Source organism: Bison bison, unplaced genomic scaffold (genome assembly GCF_000754665.1).
Source record: "Bison bison bison isolate TAMUID 2011002044 unplaced genomic scaffold, Bison_UMD1.0 scf7180017864270, whole genome shotgun sequence".
Classification (NCBI taxonomy): domain Eukaryota; kingdom Metazoa; phylum Chordata; class Mammalia; order Artiodactyla; family Bovidae; genus Bison; species Bison bison.
In genome coordinates, this window is record NW_011494842.1 from 10,573,991 (window position 1) to 10,580,956 (window position 6,966).

At 42.2% G+C, this 6,966-nt stretch overlaps 1 protein-coding gene across 2 annotated transcripts in view; it reads right to left on the bottom strand.

Annotated features, from left to right (window-relative positions):
- Positions 1-6,892, bottom strand: part of BTBD9 (BTB (POZ) domain containing 9) — a 411,775-nt gene extending 404,883 nt beyond the window's left edge. For both annotated transcript variants that reach the window (XM_010848690.1, XM_010848691.1), the window contains exon 1: positions 6,744-6,892. The gene's annotated coding sequence lies outside the window, so the exon portion shown is untranslated. The remainder of the gene's footprint in view (positions 1-6,743) is intronic.
- Between the last annotated feature and the right edge of the window lie 74 nt (positions 6,893-6,966).

Below are 6,966 nucleotides of genomic sequence, written 5' to 3' on the forward strand. Positions count from 1 at the left end.
AGTACTCTTGCCTGGAAAATCTCATGGATGGAGGAGCCTGGTGGACTGCAGTCCATGGGGTTGCTAAGAGTCAGACATGACTGAGGGAGTTCACTTTCACTTTTCACTTTCATGCATTGGAGAGGGAGGTGGCAACCCACTCCAGTGTTCTTGCCTGGAGAATCCCAGGGACGAGGGAGCCTGGTGGGCTGTTGTCTATGGGGTCGCACAGAGTCGGACACGACTGAAGCGACTTAGCAGCAGCAGTAGCAGCACTCTGCACAGTTTCTGGCACATAGTATATACTTAATGAACAAATGTTAGTAGAAAGAATAAACTGAGTGAACAAGAGCCAAATGAAGCATGCTGAGTAGCTAACAGGTCTAGCTACAATTTAACTCCTGAAATCTCTTTTCAATGTGTTTATATCTTCGCACAACTATTGTCTGATTTCCTTATATAGCAGTTTTCATTCCAATCCCAAAGAAGGGCAATGTCAAAGAACGTTCAAACTACCATACAATTGCACTCATTTCACATGCTAGCAAGGTAATGCTCAAAATCCTTCAAGCTAGAGTTCAATAGTATGTGAACTGAGAACTTCCAGATGTATAGATAGATTTAGAAAACATAGAGGAACCAGAGATCAAATTGCCAACATCTGTTGGATCATAGAAGAATCAAGAGCATTCCAGAAAAACATCTACTTCTGCTTCATTGACTATGTTAAAGCCTTTGACTGTGTGGATCACAGTAAACTTTAGAAAATTATTAAAGAGATGGAAATACCAGACCGCCTTACCTGCTTCCTGAGAAACCTGTATGCAGATCAAGAAGCAACAGTTAGAACCACACATGGAACAACTGACTGGTTCGAAATTAAGAAAGTAGTATAGCAAGGCTGTATACTGTCACCCTGTATATTTAACTTCTGTGCAGAGTACACCAGGCGAAATGCTGGGCTGGATGAATCACAAGTTGGAATCAAGATTGTCAGGAGAAATACCAACAACTTCAGACATGCAGATTTGTTGTTGTTTAGTCGCTCAGTCATGTCCGACTCTTTGTGACCCCATGGACTGCAGCACGCCAGGCTTCCCTATCCTTCACTACCTCTCAGAGTTTGCTCAAATTCATGTCCATTGAGTCGGTGATGCCATTCAACCATCTCATCAAGAGGCTCTAGTTCTTCTTCACTTTCTGCCATTAGGGTGGTATCATCTGCACATCTTGGAATGCAGATGGGAATACCAGACCACCTTACCTGCCTCCTGAGAAACCTGTATGCAGGTCAAGCAACAGTTAGAACCAGACGTGGGACAATGAACTGGTTCAAAATTGGGAAAGGAGTACATCAAGGCTGTATATTGTCACCCTGCTTATTTAACTTATATGCAGAGTACATCATGCGAAATGCCAAGCTGGATGAAGCACAAGCTGGAATCAAGATTGCCGGGAGAAATATCAATAACCTCAGATATGCAGATGACACCATGCTAATGGCAGAAAGTGAAGAGGAACTAAAGAGCCTCTTGATGAAGGTGAAAGAGGAGAGTGAAAAAGCTGGCTTGGAACTCAATATTAAAAAAATGAAGATCATGGTATCCGGTCCCATCACTTCATGGCAAATAGATGGGGAAACAGTGGAAACAGTGACAGACTTTATTTTCTTGGGCTCCAAAATCACTATGAATGGTGACTGCAGCCATGAAATTAAAAGACACTTGTACCCTGGAAGAAAAGCTGTAACAAACCTAGACAACATATTCAAAAGCAGAGACATCATTTTGCCAACAAAGTTCCATATAGCCAAAGCTATATTTTTTCCAGTAGTCATGTATGGATGTGAGAGTTGGACCATAAAGAAGGCTAAGCACTGAAGAATTGATGCTTTCGAATTGTGGTGTTGGAGGAGACTCTTGAGAGTCCCTTGGACAGCAAGGAGATCAAACCAGTCAATCAAAGGAAATCTACCCTGAATACTGGAAGTACTGCTGCTAAAGCTCCAATACTTTGGCCACCTGATGCGAAGAGCCGAGTCACTAGAAAAGACCATGATGCTGGAAAAGACTGCAGGCAGAAGGAGAAGGGGACAACAGAGGATGAGATGGCTAGACACCATCACCAACTCAATGGACATGAGTTTGAGCAAACTCCGGGAGATGGAGGACAGGGAAGCCCGGCACAGTATAGCTCATGGGGTCCCAAAGAATTGGACACAAGTGAGCAACTGAACGACAACAACAAATACAGACGAACTCCCTTATAACTTCCTATCATAGATGTAGGACTAACATCTATGATATTAGCACTAACATTTGTGCTATATGAGTATATGAAACATGTAAGACCCAAAGTACATCAGCAGAGAAGAAAGAAGTCCTTATGTTCCTGCTCCCCTCCATCCACATTTCTGTGATTTTATCTCATTCTGTTTCTTTCCTTTGAGTTTTGCCCATTTTTCCCATCCTCTTGTAAACATCCCAGGTACACAAAGTATATTACTTTCTTACTCTATAAACCTTCAAAGTACCTAATAAAAGATACAGATTGTAATCTTGGCATTTTTTTAAGACAGAATGTTCAGACTTTTTAAAATAAAATTTTTATTTTGTATTGGGGTATAGCTGATTAACAATGTTGTGACAGTTTCAGGTGAACAGCGATGGGAGCTCAGCCGTACATATCTTGTATCCATTCTCCCCCAAACTCCCCTCCCCTCCAGGATGCCATGTAACATTGAGCAGAGTCTTGGCACTTGTTATTGACAATTATTTTGCTAACTGGGCTCTCTGACATTTAAAAGAGGGCGGGGGCATCTAATTCAGAGTCAAAAGCACCTAGTTATGCCTCAGCTATCTGAAAGAAATTTTCTGCAGTTATTATGTGTGTCTATAAAATTAGAAACAGTATCTTCTCAGTGACCATGCAGAGATATAAGAGGATGAAGGAACGTTAGTACTTGCAATCACCCATAAGGACATTGTTAAGAAGCTTCAAAGGTTCGTTCAAACAATGTTATGTGCCAAGCATTATACCAAATTCTGGATGAAACAGAAATAAGAATGAGTTGAAGTTCATGGAACTGGAAAGCAGAATGGTGGTTCTCCAGGCTCTTACTTCCTTATTTTGCTCTAAACTTTCTCTGAATTCTCCATCAACCTCAATCTATTTGTTAGCCTCTCAGCTGGCCTCTCTTCCTTCACCAATCCTCTGAGTCAGTGGTTCTCAAAGTGCAGTCCTGGGAATAACAACATTAGCAACACATGAGAACTTATTCAAAATGCAAATTCAAGAGCCCCTGCCAGACTTACTGAATCAGAAACTGTGGAGGTGGGACACTAAGAAATCTGTATTTTACCAAAGCCTCCAGGTATTTCTGATGAATGCTCAAGTTTGAGAAACCATCCAGAAGTTCCACTCCATGTTCTTTCCAGTTCTCATTCTCAACTTTTCTGGGTAGGATTATCTTCTTCCACTATCTCTGCAGCTGTAACTATTACAACAACTAACAGCAACAGCTGTCATTTATTAAGCATTTATCGTCCAAGCACTGTCCTGTTGTGTACATATTATCTTAATTGCCACAACAATTCTTTTAAGTATTATTAACCCCACTTTTCAGGGGGAAAAAAACCCCATAGGTTTAGAGATGCTAAATAAATTGTCTAAGGTTACTCAATCTAACCAACAGAGGCATAAGAGATTTGACTTTGGGTTTTCCTAACTCCAAAGACTAACTATATTAAGTCCTAGAATGCTACTACATAGTAGCCTTGGAGTCCGTTACATGACAATTACTTTTAAAGTCTGATAAACTCTGGAGTAGAACTTCCAGTTAGCTAATGGACCTCTCTAAACTCCACACAGGGGCCTTAAAATTAACATGCCATCATTTCTTCCCTCCATTGTAAATCTGTTCCTCCTCCTATGTTTTCTAATCTAATGCCCTCATAATCATCAGTGCCACTTTTGACTTCTTACTCTCTCTCACTTCTAGCTGTCCATAACATTCAGAGATTTTAACATCTAAAATATCTTTACAAGCTGTCCATTCCCACTGTCCCTCTTCAAGATATGGGCACCTCTCACCTACATCCTAATTGGTTTCCCTGCCTCTCCACTCTAAAGCAACTCCGCACACGAACTGCCACTTAACTTTCTGATCTGATTATTCTACCTTCCACCATTCTCTTATCGCCAACACAGGAGTAGTGCTGGCAGGTCTAGGCTTTTTAGAATAAAAGACTTCCTCATGATTTGGCTCCAACCATAACTTTCCTGTCTCATCACTTCTGCCATACAAGAAGCCTACAAAAAAGAACTCAAAGTTTTCCCACTTAATTTTAATCTTTGGCAATTTTGCTTATACTTTCCCCTCTGCCTGGAATGATTGTTTTTCCTTTTCCGTGTGGCAAAATACTAATTAACCTTCGGGGCTAAGTTCCATCATTTTTAAAGTTTTCCCTGACTCTATTGATTTATTTCCCCAGCCAAAGTAATCTATTCCTTCAGCATTTTATTTATTCCAAAAATAGTGAGCTCTTATCGTAACATGTCATGGTTAGTGTCTGTCTCCTCTGATGAACACTTGATATCTCAGGTATACTGTGCTTTTTTCACTGTCCCTGCACCCAACACAGTGCCCAGCCACAGCCAGTACCCAATAAATATTTGCTGAGTTGTTAAATAATGCAACATTTGGTGTTGCAACATTACACAGGTTAGCAATTCAAGTTCAGGTTTACGCAACACTCAAAAGAAAGCTCACATTACAACAAAAGATAAAGAGTGAAGGTTCAATATTTAGCAGCAGCATCTGCAATTTTCTCAAAATCTTTTTGTCAATATTTTTGAGTATCCTTCAAATAGACTCCTCTCCCAGCTAACATGATTTGTATATTTTACAGGATCAGCAGGACTACAAACATCACAGACTGCTATAAGAGATAATCCCAAGGAAAACTGTATCACGGAGAGTAGCTGGATAATTGCTTTGGGTACATCATTTCAGTACATTTCCAATACAACGGCCCCAGCACATCAGGCAGATTTTAGAAATGAGGGCATGCACTGCTGACTAAATACATAAGATAAGCGCACAGTAGTGAGGCATTTATTCAGATTAGTACTGAAATCAGAGGTATACCTGCTTTTGGTTCAACTATAATATCTTTGCATTTTAAATAAGGATAACACTTATTCTTGTCTAAGAGTCTACTCTGAGTAACACAACTCCCATCCCTCCCAGGAAGCAGGCTCTGTTTATCAGTGGGATGCTGATAAGCCTGCCTGAGTCTTAACACTTTCCCTCCTGAACCTGCTAAACCTTCTCTCTCCAATTATACCCTATCAAGGGACATGTAAGTCGCTGCAATATATTCCCCCAGTGACCAAATTCACACTATTTTCTCAAACATATGACTTATCTCTAAAAGAAAGTTTCCACTTTTTCCAAAGATGAAATCAATCTTTTCTAAGTTTGTACTGTACTTAAAGTATAGTACCTCACAGAGCACCTGTTTACAGACTGCCTCATCTAGTTTCATAATTATTTTCTATGTGCTTTATTTTCCCAGCAATACTGTTTTCACTCTTAAGGGGAAAAAGCCAGGTCTTTCAATGTCATTTGTTAATCCCACAGTCCTCCTCCCACATATAGCATAATACTGGGCACAGGCAGCATATGTATTAACTACTTGAAGGACTGAGCTAAACGCTTGCTAAGCACTGATAAACGACTTATCCACAGTGTCACATTTAATAAGTATCTACTGTGTCTACTCTGTGGCAAGCACTTTTGCAGGTGCTGGAGACACGGCCCTGAAGGAAACAAATGTGATTCTGTCCTAAAAGCTATTACTGTCCAGAGCACAAGAAATATTGAAGTCTCAGTACTTGAAGTGCTACAGAGCAAGGTTATCTATCCCTGGCTCCAAGATATAAGAACCTCAAGTAACAAACATTACAGATCCTCAGTTGTGAAACTGAATCATAGACTTTTCGAACTGAATGAGAAGTTACAAGTTATTGTCAATTTTCTTGCACAAATCATGATTAAATTTCAGTACAGCCTACCTTTCCACCGTTTCTAGGCACTGCCTTCATCAACGATCAGAAAAGACTGACTGACTTCCTACCTCCAATACTTTCTCCTGAGCATGGTCACTAGGCGAGAGAGTCCAAGGCCCTAAGAAAGCACTGGGCTTATGTTAAGCTGTACCCTATCAGGCTTATCCGACCATCAACATTTCCAGCCCACACGCTGAACAGAATCTGTGTTTTCTGCCTAGTAAATACCAAGCCTGTACTTCTTTTAAAGAAAATAAAAGGCAGCGCCTCCACAGTTACTTGGCCCTAATAATGACAGAAGTACAACATGGGTTAGGGAAATAAAACAGCTGATTTGAGTATTTGGAGGAAGAACTAAGGATGTCTATCCACCCCTTGGCCTCAAAATCTGTAGCACCAGCGTGATAAAATGCTAAGCGCCGACAAGGCTTTCAGCGTGCATCAAACACGTGCACACAACTCCTGAAGTTGGAAACACCAGGCAACAAGTTGCCCGCCCCCTCTCCACAGTGACAGATCTCCTGCCCCCGGTCGTGGGTGTGTCTGACGCGGCGCGCGGGCACTGATTCACACAACACTCTCCATAACAACCGGCTCCTCCTCGGAGCCCGGCCAGGGCAGGGGCGTTGAGGGGCCCCAGCAGGGCCCAACTTATCCGAACCCCAACCACTGCGTTCCCGGTTCCTCCTCGCCTTCGGTTTCGCGCAGCCTCGTCTCAGGCAGGATGTGAGGCTGCTCAGGGGGCTGGACTTCTCGGGCTTCAGATTCCTCGGCCCGGGAGCCTGGCAGGGCCGCCCTGAGGAACTCCAGACGCCCCAGACGCTTCCAGAACTAAAGTCTCCGCCGGCCGCAGGCGGCCGGTTTCTGGAGCGCCCACACCCAGGCCCCATAGGGACTTAGACATAACTGTGTTTG